The sequence below is a fragment of the Lolium perenne genome, chromosome 4 (assembly GCF_019359855.2).
Source record: "Lolium perenne isolate Kyuss_39 chromosome 4, Kyuss_2.0, whole genome shotgun sequence".
Lineage (NCBI taxonomy): Eukaryota > Viridiplantae > Streptophyta > Magnoliopsida > Poales > Poaceae > Lolium > Lolium perenne.
The window spans coordinates 169,012,400-169,018,399 of NC_067247.2; positions in this window are offsets into that span (position 1 = coordinate 169,012,400).

Below are 6,000 nucleotides of genomic sequence, written 5' to 3' on the forward strand. Positions count from 1 at the left end.
GTATTTGCCACAATGATTCTATCTTCGATCTTGTTATCATGAGTGAGTAGTCCTCACGGACTGCGGGTTGGGGTGAATCCTCGCAGCGCTTATCTGCATCTACATATGAGTTTTATGCAGAAATTGAATAGAAGATTTGTAATCTTGTATCCTTATCTATTTGCCTCGATTCTAGGACTTGCAGGTATCCAAACCTCTCGGGATCGATCAAGGGAAGAGGTCGGATGACTGGAGAACAGCGTGCTATCTCAAAACCTCAGTGACAGAAATGGGAAAGTAACGGTACATGTTTAGTGATTCGCTTGGAATAAATGGCATAATCATCTATCTTAATGCTTTGGTCTGTTTTACTTAATAATTGTTGTTACTCGCGGTTGTGGGGACAATGGTTGAATCAAGAGGCTATTGTCACCTCTGCTTTCAGGGGAAATAGTATTTACGGATGTGTTGCTCACAAATCTCTTATCACTATTGTATTTGCTATATAATATTGTGCATGCATAGCTGCAGGAGAATCTTTGACCCTAGCCTATCTTCCATCCATTGAACACATCACCAAACAAAGTAAACTGGAAAGATTTAGTAAACATAAGATAAAACTAATTAGCTAGTCTTGTAGACGTTTCCTGTGTTTCCCATGGTTTGATTAAATCTAGGTCTTCTAAAAAAAGCTTACAATACTACAATCCATAATCCAGATCGAATGTATCAGTCAATACTCACAAAGTCAACTAGGTTGAAAAGACGCCTCCATAAGTTTTAATCAGCACTAGTACAGACGGGGCTCGCACGTATTGTATGCCCGTAACGCCTGGCACTGACTGGGACTTGTCAAATGGAGCAACTTTCATGAAGAAGCCTATATACTTAGAGAATTCATCCTCTGCACATAGAGCTGCCATTCTAAGATTGCATCAGAAACACACCCGAAAGAAGATCCACCACTTCACCGTCACCATAGTTCATCATCTCCATCTCCATCACATCTCATTCCCATAGACATAGCTTGTAATTGAGATCTCCTCGCGATTGGCCTCACGGGCTGCGGGTTAAGGATTACCCTCGCATTAATTATGTGCATCTAATTACATGGGAATATTGTGTGGTGATTTCAATATGAGATTTTTATTTGTATCATTGTCTATTACCTCAATCTGAGGACTTTTCAGGTACCCAAGATCCTGAGGATTGATCAAGTTTCGAGATGAGATGTGTGGTAAACGGTGCGTGCGCGTGAAACCAAGTGACAAGAAGGGGAGTATAGTATTCAATTAGTGATCCACTTGGTAACAACATCAACATCATTTATCTTAATGATTTGGTCTGTATTTACTTAATAATCATTGATATCCCGACGCTTCGTGGTATAACGGTTGGACCAAGATACTATATCCTATGTATGTAGGTCGCAGGGGCTATAGTATTTAAGGACTTGCTCCCCAAAAATCCTACCATGTTAGATCATTTACAAATTAATGTGCTTAAATTTATCTTTATCACATATGTATGCATAGCTGCAGAGAAACTTTAACCCTGACATATCTCCATCCATCGATACAACCCAAGATACAAAATAATTTGGAAATGTCCGGTAAACGGAAGGTGAAATTAATAAGAAAGGCTCTTCAAAAAAAAAATAAGAAAGTCATGTAGACACTCCTTAACCAATAGCATGTAGTGCTTCCCATGGTTCGACAAACCTAGGTCTTGTAGGAAAAACGCTACTATACTGGACCCGTAATCCAGATCAAAGGTATCAGCCACTCTTCGAGATGGGATTGGAGTTCTTGGAATTGAACATATAATGTGCTAGGATGATTCTTGAGATGATCTACTAATATGGGAAAGTTTATGATATGACCATCATTGTATGGCCGACCGATCTGACCAAACGCGAAGCATGTTGATTGTTGTTTTCATTTTTTTAATCATTATATGTATATATGTTTTTATTAGAAGAATCTTAATGTAGTTGCATGTTACTCTCTCTTTGGTAGGATATAAATTCATATGTTAAAAGGCTAGTGAATTGGCTTGGTTGCATGTGATTGGATATTCCTTCTCACATGCAATAGGACATATATATGTTATTATTTTGGCACTATGTGACACATGGTCAACTTTAACTTGGTTGGTTAGTCCCCAAGCTATGGTCAATAATTTCGACCGAAATTTGTTAACTTACATGGTTCAAGAATTTAGCATGTTGTTGAATGTGTTTGATCGAAGTGCACGGCGAGGAGGAAACAGATGGATGAAAAGAAATTTTAGGCAAATAAGAAGAACCGGAAAGAAAGATGAAGAAAGACGGAGATCACATGCATCTGACTCGTGAAATCAATGATCCTCAAGCCCATAGGGATGGCCGATGTCGACCACATCAAATGGTGTTGGCTAAGCATGTCAACGGTCGTGGTACCATCCTTAGAGAATGAGCAATGTAGAGTGATAAGAGAGGGAGAAAATAAGCAGGATGAACAAGACTAACAAATAAAAAGGGATAATTAGTATGTGAGAGGAGTTCCAGCATAAGGAAAAATCTCGGATGTGTCACAAAGTATTACACTATTTAATCATCTATGAGTAAAAGACACTTAGACACCATTGGTAATAAACACATCCAAAATGTATATTGCATTTCTCAAACACATAAAAATGTATATTGTATTCCATTAACTAGTGAAACGTTCCTATAAGTCACATAACTAATATCAGTGGTCCCCACATCCTCACAATTAAAGCCACCATTGCAATGTGATGTGGCTTGTGTCGCATGTGTTAATATGCTAGGATCATCTAGGGTAGATCAAGTGACGGGTACTGACTATCTCTGTAAATAATGTATGGTACTGTGAGCATTTACCTTGTCCCTGCGAGGAGGATCCCGCCAACGTTGATGGCAACGGTGGTGGAGTGAGCGTGATGTAGTGGCGGTGGCGGTGGAGCTTCCCGTCGGCACTGTGCAGACCTAGATCGGTAGGTGTGTTGGTGGGGCGAGTGGCACTCCGGTCAACCTCGTGATCTGTGCCACGGCCTCCACCACTGTATTTATAGCACAGGCGACAGGGGCCACCAACCAGATGCGGTTGGATGCCCCCGATCAGGGCGCGGACGAGGTCAAGGGTCCGAGTTCGAACCGTTGGGCTCGGACGCGAGGAGATCATCCTAACATTCTCCCCCTTGATCTCAACTTTTCTTTTAACTTTATACTTTCATTTTATTCGTTTCATTTTGGATCAGTAGATAGGGCATGTTTCTACGTCACAGCTCTATTGCCGATAGAATCGGACAGCCACAATGCACTTCTCTGTTTTGAAAAAAATTCTTTTACTTTTGGGCCTCTTATGATCCAGGATAGGTAAGACTTTCCCTTAAACCCATGCCGGCTACGTGTTCCTTGAACACGCTGGGTGGTAAGCCTTTCGTTAGCGGATCCGCGAGCATATCTTTTGTCCTTATATGCTCGAGACTTATTGTTTGATCCTGGACCTTGTGTTTCACAACATAATACTTAACCTCAATCGGTTTCGTAGTTGTACTCGACTTGTTGTTGTGAGCATAAAATACTGCAGGCTCATTGTCGCAGTACATCTTTAGTGGTTTGTCAATACAATCTACCACTTTCAAGTCGGGTATAAATTTCTTTAACCATAATGCCTGCCCCGTGGCTTCATAACATGCTATAAATTCTGCATACATCGTGGATGATGCAACTATCGTCTGTTTGGAGATTCTCCACGAAATAGCTCCCCCTGCGAGGGTGAATACATATCCAGATGTGGATTTTCTATCATCTTTATCCCCCGCAAAATCAGCATCTGAATACCCTCTTATTTCTAGGGAATCAGATCTTCTGTATGTTAGCATGTAATTTTTTGTGCCTTTCACATAACGCAATGCCTTCTTTACCATTTTCCAGTGTTCAAAACCTGGATTTTCTTGATATCTACCGAGTGATAAATGCTAAGTCAGGGCGAGTGCACACTTGTGCATACTGTAGGCTTCCAATGGCCGAAGCATATGGAACCGCTTTCATTTGATCGAGTTCGTATTGATTTTGGGGATTTTGATGTTTCCCAAAATTGTCGCCCTTGACTATAGGGGCAGGTGTGGCACTGCACTTATGCATATTATACTTACTTAGAATCTTTTCTAAATAAGCCTTTTGCGATAGTCCTAATACTCCATTGTTTCTATCTCGGTGAATTTCTATGCCCAAAACATATGACACTTCACCAAGATCTTTCATATCAAAATTTGAGGACAAGAACTTCTTTTTCTCTTGCAGTAGACTAATATCACTGCAGGCAAGCAGAATATCATCCACATACAAGATCAGGAAAATATATCTCCCACTTTTAAACTTTGCATAAACGCAATTGTCCTCAATATTTTCTTTAAATCCAAATCTCTTAATTGTCTCATTGAACTTTAGATACCACTGTCTGGAGGCTTGCTTTAATCCATAAATGGATTTCTTTAGTCGGCATCCCATTTCTTCCTTGCCATCCATGATAAAACCCTTGGGTTGTTTGATATAGACATTTTCTTCTAAATCCCCGTTTAGAAATGCCGTCTTTACATCCATTTGATGCAACTCTAAATCAAAATGTGCAACTAGTGCCATGATGATTCTGAAGGAATCCTTACATGAGACATGAGAAAATGTCTCATTGTAATCTATCCCTTCTCTTTGTGTAAATCCCTTTGCCACAAGTCGTGCTTTGTACTTTTCAGGAGGTGGCTGTTGTTGCTCCCTTTCATGATCAACAAATGGTTCATTCGGCTCCTGACGGACAGGTTCCGAATTTTCACTCATCGTTGTCATGGGTGGAGTCACAACAGGCGCTTGCACCATAATCGCAGGGATCTTTGGTACAGGTGCACATGGTAGCGCAAAAAATGGCTCCTGGGTCATCGGATTAGGTGCATGCACCCTCTTCTCCTCAAGATCAATTTTCTGAGCTACCATGCTCCCCCTCATCATTTCGTCCTCTAAGAAGACAACATGTCTCGTTTCCACTAACTTTATGTATTTCTCTGGATAGTAGAAACGATAACCTTTTGACTTTTCAGGATAGCCAATAAAATGGCAACTGACTGTTTTGGTATCTAACTTTGCGATATTTGGATTGAATACTTTGGCCTCAGCAGGGCTCCCCCACACTTTCAGGTGGTTTAGAGAAGGCACTCTCTCTGTCCATAGCTCATACGGCGTTTTGGGCACCGATTTGCTTGGAACTCTGTTTAGAATGTGAATAGAGGTTTTTAACGCCTCAATCCACAATCCCAATGGTAGGGTGGAATAGCTCATCATACTGCGCACCATATCCATAAGGGTGCGGTTGCGCCTTTCAGCTACCCCATTCTGCTGAGGTTCGCCCGACATCGAGTACTGGGCGACTATTCCAGTCTCCTGTAGGAACCTTGCAAAAGGTCTAGGGACTTGGCCATATGGAGTATGTCGACCGTAGTACTCCCCTCCACGATCAGACCTGACTATCTTTATTCTTTTATCATGCTGATTTTCAACTTCAGCTTTGAATATTTTGAATTTATCCAACGCTTCTGTTCTTTCTTTTATTGGATAAATATAACCATATTGGGAGTAATCATCCGTGAATGTTATGAACGAATCATAGCCATCCACACTTTTCACAAGAAATGGTCCACATATATCGGTGTGAATTATTTCTAGTGTTGTTGCGCTTCGAGCTGTACCCTTTTTAATTTGCTTTACAAATTTTCCTTTAATGCAATCGATGCACTGTTCTATGTCTGAGAATTCTAATGGAGGAAGAAAATCATTTTTAAAGAGTCTTTCTATTCTCCCCCTCGAAATATGGCCTAAGCGACAGTGCCATAATTTCGATGATTCATCAGTTCTTTTTCTTTTCTTTTCTTTTGTTCTTCGTCCGACGCGAACAACATGCTTTCACTCACATTACACACATACAAGACCCACATAAGCATTATTACAACATATGGCACACTTGCCGT